The sequence below is a fragment of the Talpa occidentalis genome, unplaced genomic scaffold, assembly GCF_014898055.3.
Source record: "Talpa occidentalis isolate TD23 unplaced genomic scaffold, MPIMG_talOcc4v2.1 talOcc4.17, whole genome shotgun sequence".
NCBI classification, from domain to species: Eukaryota; Metazoa; Chordata; class Mammalia; order Eulipotyphla; family Talpidae; genus Talpa; species Talpa occidentalis.
In genome coordinates this window covers 39,731,774-39,742,619 of record NW_023601754.1, presented here as the reverse complement: position 1 = coordinate 39,742,619, position 10,846 = coordinate 39,731,774, and positions in this window count along the sequence as shown.

Here is a 10,846-nt window from a genome sequence, read left to right as displayed (position 1 = left end):
CTGCCATGATTAATAGTGGGAAGACCCATCATTATATGTTTGTCATTGTACACAACATCAACTCCAGGTAACCTTTCCTTTTAACTTCAAATTTATAGGAACAATTAACGATGGGAGAAGAAGATAAATGATCCATAAGGAAATAATTAAGAAAATCCAGAAATGGGTCTCCCTGGTCATGCAGGGGTTAAAGTCTCAGTGCTGTCAACCTATTGCCAGCCACTGTAACCTGAGTTCAATCCCCATCCAGGGTACTGACCCACATGGCACAGCAGACCTCTCCTGTCTCACCTGCTGCTCCCCTTGGCAGTGTGTTTCAGTAGATCTGCCTATTCTGCTCCCTACTCTGTCTGGTGAATCCTCTCAACTCCTCATGCCTCTAGCCTATACCCCAGTTCTTCTATGCATAAATAAATAAAAATAAACCTTTACAAAAGGAAATCCAGAACTTGAGACACTCAGCGAGACACCTTTCCTATATGCTTCAAATATTCAAAGTAATGAAAAAATGTTGGCAACTGGCAAAATTTTTTTGCAAAGAACCAGAGAATAAATATTTTAGAATTTGTGGGCCACACAGACTCTGAGCTCTGCCAGAGAAATATGAAAGCAGAGAATGTGTCGACAAGGGGCGTGGCAGCTCTCCAATGACACATTTTAAATCCTCTCATGAATTTGACATTTCACAAAATTTTCTCCAGAAAAATTATTTTAACTCAAAAAGGTATGAAGCATTCCTAAATTCATAATACCCATATGAACCTGATATCATCATAACACAAATATTACTAAAAATGAGACCTCGTACTTATTGAACATAGACTGTTTAAAATCTCATTCCAGGGTCTCCCTGGTGGCGCAAGGGGTTAAGATGCAGCACTATGAAGCTACCCACAGCCACTGCAGCACAAGTTCGATCCCTCGCTAGGGAGCTAACCCACATGGGGCAGCAGACCTCTCCTGTCTTGCCCACTATGGCCCTCAGTAGTGTATTTCAGTGGATCTGCCTGTTCTGCTCCCCACTCTGTCTCTGGTGAATCCTCTCACCCCACCCCCGCACCTCTGCCCTGTACCCCAGTTCTTGTATGCATAAACAAATAAATCTTTAAGAAAAAAAGAAAAAAGAAAAGGTTTCTCTCCACTATGAATACTCTGATGTCAAGTAAGTCGTCCATACACACTAAAAGCCTTCCCACATTCCGTAGGGTTTCTCACTGATATGAAACTGATGATGTACAATTAGTTGATGACCACTACTGAAAGCTTTCCCACACTCTTTGCATTCATGGGGTTTCTTACCAGAATGAATTCTATGATGCATTCTAAGACTTTCAACATGACGAAAGGCCTTCCCACACTCCTTACATTCACAGGGTGACTCACCGTATGAATTCTGTGATGCAGTCTGAGGCTTCCACCATGAATAAAGCCTTTCCACATTCTTTATATTTCTGAGTTTCTCCCCAGCATGAATTAGCTCATGCTGAACAAGATTTGAGGCACGATTAAAGGCCTTCCCACATTCCTTACAATTGTAGGGTTTCTCCCCCATGTGAACACTATCATGTACTCTAAGATCTATACCATGACTAAAATTCATGCCACATCCATGGCATTCATAGGGTTTTTCACCAGTATGAGCTCTGCCATGTTGCACAAGGGAGAGGCTTGACTAAAGGCCTTCTTCCCACATGCTTACATTATAGGGTTTCTCACCAGTATGAATTCTCTGATGTATTCTAAGTCTTCTACCTTGACTAAAGGCCTTTCCACATTCTTTACATACACAGGATTTCTCACTGGTATGAACTCCTCCATGTTCAGTAAAATGTGAGGCATGACTAAAAGCCTTTCCACATTCTTCACATTTATAGGGTTTCTCACCAGTATGAATTCTCTGATGAACTCTAAGGTCTGTCCTACGACTAAAAGTCATGCCACACTCCTCACATTTATAGGGTTTTTCAACAGTGTGAATTCTCTGATGTTGTACAAGGTTGGAGGCACGATTAAAGGCCTTCCCACATTGTTTACATTCATAGGGTTTCTCACCGGTATGAATTCTCCAAAGTACTGTAAGGTCTGTATGTCAGCAAAAGTCTTCCCACAGGCATCACATTCATAGGGTTTCTCTCTATTGTGAAATTTCTGATGCAAAGTTGAAGATGAATATTTTTTATAAATGTGTGCTTTTTCAGAGCTGATTATTTCAAGTCTTGACTTCAAATCTGTAAGAAATGAGAAAAACATTTTGTTTTCCTGGATCATAAAAAGTGAATGTTCTATAGATTTCTTTAAAAAAAATTAAAAATACCAACCATTCAAGATGAATACTTCAGATAACTCTAAAATCAGCCACACAATTTGCAACAGCTACTGATGTCTCCATAACTAATTTATCACACTGTACTATAATGATGTAACATACTATTTCCTGTATCAGTTTCCACGTAAAATATAAACATACTAAAACAACTATTTATACCTGATCTCTCTCCACTTATATTTCCCCTTAAAAATATCGAAACTATGGTTCATTCCCTCCAATGTATAGCCACGTCTGCATTTCTTAGTTCCCATAACAAATAAGAGCTCTTATTTACTAATCTTCATTAAGCTTTTTCTTGCTAATTAGCCATTTCACAGATGGAACATCTATTTGTTTGTTTTTTCCCTTCATATCCTATCTCAGGTCCTCTATCACTTTCCCTTCTAATCAAGGTTAGCAAGTTTGGGAATTTAAGGAGTCTATCAATGAATTTTCAGACATGTACTAGATATACACTCTACTGAAAGTCTTAAAAGCTGAACTACATAGCTAAGGAGTCTGGAGGGAGAGTGCCAGGAATGTATATATGTAAAAAGGGGCTATTTATACCTTATCTTTGTCTATTTACACTTCCACTTAAAGATATAGAAAGCTTGAGTTCAAAATACAGAAAAAATGGTGCATGAAGGTCAGGACTCATCATGGAACTGGGAGGAAAATATGAGAGAATAACACATGAGATGAAGATGAAACTCACTGGATAACGCATGCAGAGTATTTATTTTCCCTTTAGTGCACAGCATTTTTTCCAGTGTGGATGGAGCTTTCCAACCAATATTTCAAATGTGTGTCTCCTCCTTGCCACTGGGATTTTACCTACTCAGATATAATCCTAGAGCTTGCCCTGCTCATACTTACTTGTACAGCACCTTCTTGATTCTTTCCTTGCTTGCAACCACCCACAGGATCTTTTCCTTGCTCCAAAAGTGTAATCCCATCTGGCTTAGAAATGGAATGTCCTGCTTACCAAGAAAAATTGGCACATTGTATAAAATGTTGCTCAGTTAAAACTATGATAATAAACAAACAGTCAAAATGATATTGAACAAGATTTCTGAGTTGAGAAGGTAAGGGACCTAAGAACAAGAAATCAGGTAGGGTTTTTGTTTTTGTTTTTATTAAAGACACCCAAATATACTCTTTACTTATGAGTATGCATAATATCATAATTGAAAACACAGACCCTACAACTTTAGTTCAATTTGTGCTTTTGCCACCTTCTAGCTGTGTGTGATGTTCCTAAGTCACTTACACTGTGCCAGTTTTCTCACTTGTAAATGGGAATTGGACTGTTAGCAGGTTTAACAAGTGATAGATCCATGTAAAATGCTTAGATTACTGCCTAGTACATAATAAGCACAACATTAACCTTAACATTATTTCTGATATTGTTGTTTTATAAAGAGAATACATGAAGAGATAGCTACAGAATAGTCATTCCATTTTGAATGGAATATTCAGATTACAACTTTCAACCACAAAACAAAAAAAAATTATTCTTAAAAATTAGAATGTGTGGGCCTCCCCTGGTGGCGCAGCCCGTTGAGCGCAGTGCTGTGAAGCTGTCCGCAGCCTCTGCAAAGCCAGTTTGATCCCGGCCAGCCGGCAAGGGTCCCACATGGCGTGGCAGACCTCTCCTATCTCACCCACTGCTGTCTCCCCTCAGCATTGTATTTCATCAGTCTGCCTGTTGTGTTCCCCGCTCTGTCTCTGGTGAATCCTCTCACCCTCCCGCGAATCTGGCCTGTACTCTGGTTCTTGTGTAAATAAATAAATAAAAATCTTAAAAAAAAATTAGAATGTGTATGTCTTATTTTTCAAAGACTCCATTTATATCTAACCCTCCACTATTCAAATTGTAAAGACCCTGTGGTCAAGCTGATAATCCTACAAGTGAATCAGATAATAAAATGGAGTATCTAAAAATTCTGAGCATAATAGGAAACCTGGAGTCTTTGGCAGTGGTTATATAACAAATACCAGAAATTCTAAATTAGACCCTACTCATAAGAGAAGCAACTGCAAGTAAGATCAGAGGAGGAACAAATGTAACTAAAGGACAGGGAAGATGAAGATGTTAAACAGAATAGCCATTATCAACCTAACAAAGCTCAAACACTTTCTTTGGGAAAAATTAACAAAGAAATGTAAGAAACTTCTTATAAAAAAAAAAAACACTGAAAATCACAGTGACAGAAATATGTATTTAAGAGCAGACACTAAATTATTCTAAATGGTTTGCAGGCTGATAAACATACCCAGTTCTCCATCATCACATCCTGGTACAAGTTCTTCTGGACAGTGTCAAGATATTCCCACTCCTGCTGAGAGAAGTCTATGGCCACATCCCTGAAGGTCATCGATCTCTGAAATGACAAACCCATGTATCACTAGGGAAATTAAAGGAATACTTTATATTTTTAAAATTTATTTATTTATGCATACAAGAACTGGGGGGGTAAGCCAGAGTATTCACCAGAGACAGAGTGTGGAATAGAGCAGGGGGATTGACTGAAATACACTGCTGAGGGGAGCAGCAGGTGAGAGAGGAGAGGTCTGCTGTGCCATGCAGGTAGCTCCCTGGCGGGGGATCGAACTTGCGCTGCAGTGGCTGTGGATAGCTTCATAGGTTGCGTCTTAACCCCTTGCGCCACCAGGGAGGCCTTATAATTTTCTTGAGCACTATTATCCAAAACTACAAGGTCAGTCATTTGTCCTAATAATGAATGACTCTTACCAACAGAAATTTCATTTATCTGCATAATATACTTTCTTTTTTTTTTTTTTAAAGGAAGTGGATTTTTTTTTAGATTAATTTATTTATTTATGCAAGCACTGGGTACAGTCAGAAGCGCGGGAGGGTGAGAGAATTCACCAGAGCCAGAGAGGGGAGCAGAGCAGGCAGAAGGACCGAAGTACACTGCTGAGGGGAGCAGCGGGCGGCAGGAGAGGTCTGCGCGCCATGTGGGACCCTCCTCCGGTGGCCGGGGAGCAGCCGGGGATCGAGCCGGCACTGCAGAGGCCGCGGGCTGCTTCGCAATCCAGCGCTCAACCGCTGCGCCACCGGGGAGGCCCCATAATATAATTTCATGTCAAGTGATTTCTTAACCATTCCCATGATCTTGATCACTAATTTTGTGCAAAACTCTCCCAACATATAACAACTTTTGATAGTAGATAAACACCCATGTCTAAGCTATTGGAGTTTCAGAAATGCAAAATTCTAAATATATACAGTAATTATCGATACAATTTCAGGAGGTTGTGGGCCCCCTACACCCACAAATACATAAGGACCCCTGGGTTCTGGACACTTGTATTCTTGTTAAGTCCCTTATATTGAAAGCACATGTCACAATTAACTTCACGCCTTCACTGATTCTTAACTACAGTAGCCCCACTGGGAAGAAGCAGTCCCCACAATGCTGAGCATTTATTACTGTATGTTTCACCTTCCATGCTAGCTCTGCTGTGACCTCATACATACAACTAATGATGTAAGAAGCCAGAACTGTCAGCAGGTTCCCGCCTTCGGAGCTCAGGGAATGCCATCATTCTCAAATGGCAACGAACCGTAGAGAACTCCCAGGGAGAAACATCATTTTTGGAGTCTCCCGGTCACACGATCCTGGAAGGCTGCATAGGGGTCATTCCTGATCTAAAATTCCCATCCTGACAGGTTTGTGTTTTCTTACCCCAAACCTTCCTCTGTCGCTGAGGATCTGGTTTCCCACAAGGGGTCACATCCGGGGGCCACCGCGCGTGGCCGAAAGGAGGGCGCAGGAAGCCGCGGGGAAGCCAGGACCGGGGTCAGAGCCACTCGCCACAGCGACCCCCCACGTGACATGAAGGCCCCCGTCACCCAGCACGACCACGCCCTGTCCGGGGCTCGTAGCGGCCCCCGCGGCCCGCGGTCCCCACACGCCCCCTTCCCGTCTTCCTCCGGGGACACAAGCACCCACCGGGCCGGGGCTGCGGCGCGCGCCTAGGGGTTCCCATTCGGGGGCGTCGCGGGCGGCTCCCGCGGAGGGGCGTCACGGAGAGGCGGAGGTGTCTGACGTAGGGGTCAGGGGTCAGTGGCTGGAGAGCGACTCCGGGCCCCGTCAGTCCCGGACAGTGGCCCCGCCCCCGCCCCGGAGACTTCTGGGAGTGGCCGCCGGGGCTGCGCGTGCGCACGCGCACATTGACCGAACGCTGGAGGCACCGACTGGGCCCCAGGGAAATCTCAGAGACACCCCCCCCACCCCACCTCCCCACCCCACGCCCGCACCCCAACCCAAAGCTGGAAGAGGGGAACGGAGTGGGACCCCATCAGGGAACCCCGGGCAGGGGACTGTCCTTTCCCGAGGCCCTTGGCCTGTGAGAGGGGCGTCCCGTGGAACCAGTGATGTGACCCCGAGGGCCACTGCGATCTGGCCTTGTTGTAGAAATAAATTGTAGCCTTTTACCCAGGCAGAGGAAGAACAAGCGGTACTTCAGGAATGGTGAGGTCGGGAGCTTTATTATTCATGCATGCGGTCCCAGACCTGGGTAGCCCAGTAAGGTCTGAGCACCCAATAAAGACCAGGGGTTCCTTTTATACACAACTGTCTCCATAGATGTTACATTGATAGCATCGTTTTTCAGCAAGCACAACCATTTGCGGCAAAGTCCCCAGACAAGGAGGGCAAGGCGAGGGGGAAAGATGGAGGCATTCGGGGATGGCCTTGGGGAGAGAGAGACCAGCTTGGCGGGCTGCCTGCCGGACCTGGTAGATAAGAGTGCTGGGGCCCTGGCCATGAATCTTGAAAGGGAAGGTGCTGTAAGCAAACTTGTTGATTACGCCTGCATTGGAATGTTCATTGCACCTGGGCTGGAAGTTCTGCTGGAATCTTTATTATATTCATTTGCTCAATAATATATTTTCTCATCAGTCTGAGTGTGAGCTCCTGGATGGGGCTTCCTCATGGAGCCACGCTGTGTCTCTTCCTAAGGATGCTCCTTGCACCTGATCCACGTGCTCACTCTTTCCAATATCGAGTTGAAGCTTCTGAGGACAAAATGGCTAGCTAAGGTGTACGAATTCACATTAAATAGCAAAGCCACGTTTCCAGGTGAGAAAGGCTGGATACAATGAGACTGTATAATATATTCTCACTGTAGAAAAAGAGGACAGATTTGAGTCCTTTTTGAGATCCCTGTCGGTGTGAACTCTTTGAAAAGTAGAAAAATATACTTTTACAATGTATGTCCAGTAAAAACTGATTTTTTTTTTACTGCAGTAATCAAATTTTCTCTTCATTGTGTCTCATTTCCCTGCTTCTTTCTATAAGCTTGGAAACAGTTCGATCCTTTCAAGTCTCATTTTAAGTTTTATCATGCAGGGTCTGGACAGCTTTTTAAAGTTAAGATCTTTTCATTTTTAAAGATCAGGAGTAATTCTTTTTAAGAAAGTCTCCTTTTGAGGGGCGGGGGTCAATGCTCCATTTATCAAAAGGCTTTTTCCACTTCGGCTATTGGTAACTTCGCTCTTTCTGGAGTTATCTGAGTTATGGAAGATTATTTCTCCCACTCATTTCAAGTGGTTCCACAGCTTCAGGGTGTTTTCTTCATGCATACGAACTGATCAGTACTCAGCTGAAGATTATAGGAGATTCCCTGGCTCAGTACACAGCTGTCTTTCTGACCATGATGTTGGATCTCTTAATGTCACATCTCTTTTGGCCAGATAAATTTATCACTGAGTATATGATTCCTAATGGGTGATAAATTCCCTCTCTGATGTGGGGGTAAGGTATTATTTGGAACTGTGTGGGAACACGTTTTGTTATTACAGTGACAGAAATGTGTTAGTGGAGCCAGGGACGCTAAAAATCTTGCACATCCACAGCTGTTCCACAGCACTAAACAGGGCTATTCCTGGAAACACTGTCAGCTAACGTCATAAATATTCTCCCTTAGCAAGACATATTATTTCAGCTAATGATAGAAAGACTGAGAACTGCAAAATCTCTTGGCACAAATGACTATAAATGTCTGGTTTAAGAAACTCCACAAAACTGTAGCATGGCTTCTGGCAACCTAGGGCTGTATCTCTAGGACGACCCGAACCCTCCCTCCTCCGACCCCTCCTCAGCCGCCTTCCTGAGAAAGCTCATTGCAGCCTGGAGAACTATTTTAAAACTGCTTAAATAGAGCACCGCCTGTTTCTCGGGGAGTAGCACAGAGACCCTCTCCCTGATGCTGACTCCCCTCTGCTCAGTTGTATATGCTTGTCTAACTTCCTGCTTGGTACTTGCGGGATTGGAGTCTCTGTTATTTCTATTTCTCGCAGATCTCAAGAACTGGGGCTCCGGTAACATTTCCACCCTCCCCTTTCTGTCCGTCTCGTCCGCCAGGCCTCAGTGGGGCTGACGCAGAGCTGCGCAGCGCGCCCCGAGGAGCTCCGGTAAATGGTCCTCAGGTCTGGAGGCGGCTGCTCTCCTGGGGACGCACCCCTGGCGCGCAGACCCCCAAAATGTACCGGCGCTGGCAGAAGGGTAACGGGGAAGCGCGGCTAAATCGTGCAGTCCCTCTTTGCCCCGCGGCTGATCCAGGAGCAAAGGACTCGCCCCAGCCTGAAATGCAATGCCTTGAGGGTTCATGAAGCTCCAGCTCCAGTTCCCCGAGCGGCGCCCATGCGAGATAGATCCTCATTCCCCATCAATATTCCGGGGAAATTGGCTTTTTGCGTTCAGAACTGCTCATTCCGGTGGATATTGACGTTCTCGCGGTTATTCATTTGAGAAGCAAGGACTTCTGGGAATTGTAGTCCAGACTATGAGACACACCCCCTCCCCGCATACACACCCCCTTAAAATCAAAACACACACACACACACACACACGCACGGTGGAGCGGATTGGAGGAAGGTTGCAGCTAATTGTCACAGTGCACAATCTCACCTATTTAGTGGTGCTCTCCTGGAGGTTTGGGGAATCCAAACTTCATCCTCGACCTGCTCAGACGCACTTTTGGGGGGCGGTGCTTGGGGGAGGCGTGAGATGAGCCATCGGTTTCCAGCAGTATAGAGTGGGGAGATGAGGACTGGACACCTTAGACGGGACCTGCCCTTGGGGGCAGTAGGGGACGGCACCCCGCTCCGGGATGGGGGTGGGTGTTGTAGGGAGAAATATTGGGGTGAGGTGGAAGGCACGGGGGTGAAAGAATTCACCAGAGATTGAGTGGCGAACAGGAAAGGAGAACTTATTGAAACACCCTGCAAGGGAGCAGGGGGTGAGACGGGAGAGGTCTGCGGCACCATGTGGGTCAGCTCTTTGGCTGAGGATCGAACTCACGCCGCAGTGGCTGGCGATAGCTTGACAGCGCTGAGACTTTAACTCCCCAGCCACCTGGGGGGCCCTCTTTTCCAGGGTCTTTTTCCGTCCTTAGCTATTGTACTCAGCATCGCAGTCCTGACAGCACAATGAATGGCAGACAAGCGCATCATCAAAACCCCAGCACTCAGTAACACAGTGACCCACAAACACAGCGCATAGTCAAAGCAGAGCCAGAAATGGGGGGCCTATCAAAACCATCCCAGAAATAACCACAGTGGAGATGCAGAGTAGGATAACTTTACTGCTGGCTCTTCAACAAAAATACAGGTGAAGAGAGAGAATACGTTTGTGCACATCACGTGAGCGAAACCTAAGAGGAAAACGCAAAATGGTAGCTTCGCACTCCGTATACAGTATCTCCAACAAAGGACAATAAATTTGTAGAAAAGTGACAGGACAAAGAAAAGCAGCTTCCGGTTTCCAAAGTGACAAACTGTGGGAAACAGCGGGGAGAGATTTACCTGCTTTGGATGCATCTTTATTGCTTTCAGCTCAAAATAATTTCATGTTAAAGAGGGCGGTTATGGGGGTGCTTTCTTTCCGGGCGCACTAACTCCAAGGACGAGCACAGTTGCAGGCACTTCACAAAGTAACCCACGAGCCGCCTAAACCCCGGGTTTAAGCAAGAAGGTGGCAGTTTTCGCTGTGGGGCCGCCCCGGTCTGCACCCACAGAGGGGCAAACGCGGAGAACAGCTCCCAGCACGAGAGACGCCACCGCCCGGGATCACGCGCGCAGGTGCCCCGGTGCCCGCCACCCCGAGCCCGCGCCTCGGGGCCACACTGGCGGGACTGGGGTACCCGCGTCGCCATCACAAGCCTCAAGATCTGGACACCCAGGCTCAAACCTGGACCCTCGCGCCAACCTTCCCCCCTTCCTGCCGCCCGCCTCTTCCCGCTCCCCAAGTGCCCCCCTCCCCAGAGGAGCCCCGGGTTCGCCTCCCGTCCGCGCAACTGCACCCTAAATCAGGAACAATAATTCCCCGGAGCTTCCGCGCTCCGCCGCCGGGGGCGGGGCGGCGCTCGCAGCCGACGCGGGGTGCAGAACCCAGAAACTAGCGAGAAAAGCCGGCACAGAGAGCGCTTCTCGCTTTGGGATGCATTTTCCACAGGGGGGCGGGCGCAGATTATCCACGGTCACTTACGGGGTTGCATTTACAG